Here is a 953-nt window from a genome sequence, read left to right on the forward strand (position 1 = left end):
GATATTTTCTTCTATAATATCCTCAACTATCTCCTCAATGGACTCGTGTGATGCCTCCTGTTCCAGAATACCAAGAATTCTTAAGTTATTCCTCTTCATGTTATCCAGCATGCATCTTAGACTCTCTTCAGATTTATTTAATCCTTTTTTCTGCTTGCTCTTCTATCTTAGCAGTATTAATAGATTTGTCTTCCAACTCACTGGTACTGGCTTCCATCTCTTCAGTTCTACTCCTTTGCCCTTTCAGTGTATTGTCCATTTCTGATATTTTATTATCTATCTCATTTGCTCCTGTAGCATTTTCCATATTGCTTCCTTCTTTTCCTCCACCCATCCCTCTGTGGATCATTTGGATTTGACTCCACATTATTCTTCTGAATTCCTTCTCAGACGGATCCAATGACTGCTCTTCTTCTAATTGGAAGTCTATATCTGCCTATAGCTCCTTTCTCTCAGTTATTCTTTTCTGTTTTTTGATATGTGCTGAGATCATTTGTTCTTTTTTTTTTCATGGACATTTTCAATAGTTAGATGTGTTTTCTGTGTAAAATGAATGTATGTTGCTGTGTTGTTAAGATTACTAAGTGTCTCCTGGTTGATGTGATCCTAAGATAGTCTTCCCTTTTCACGTCTCTTATTACTCAGATGCAGGCAACCTTAGCAAGTGTTGGCTATCTGTGTAATGCATTTCAGCTGGCATTGGTTCCTGTCCAGATGGTGGAATATTGTGGGGTATGTGTGTAGTTTGACTATATTGCCACATATTGCTGTCTCTTCTTGGGTAATGTAGGGAGACAAAGCTCCCACCCCCAGGAAAAAAATGAGACCAAAAGGACCAAAAACAGAAAGAATGTAAAAGCAGAGACAAAAACCACCACAAAATAAAAACAAAACTGTAGCTGACTGTCCAATAGCCTTTGCTGCTCAGGTCAGTGTGTATGCACAGTAGAAAA

The sequence above is a fragment of the Chrysochloris asiatica genome, unplaced genomic scaffold (genome assembly GCF_000296735.1).
Source record: "Chrysochloris asiatica unplaced genomic scaffold, ChrAsi1.0 scaffold00213, whole genome shotgun sequence".
Lineage (NCBI taxonomy): Eukaryota > Metazoa > Chordata > Mammalia > Afrosoricida > Chrysochloridae > Chrysochloris > Chrysochloris asiatica.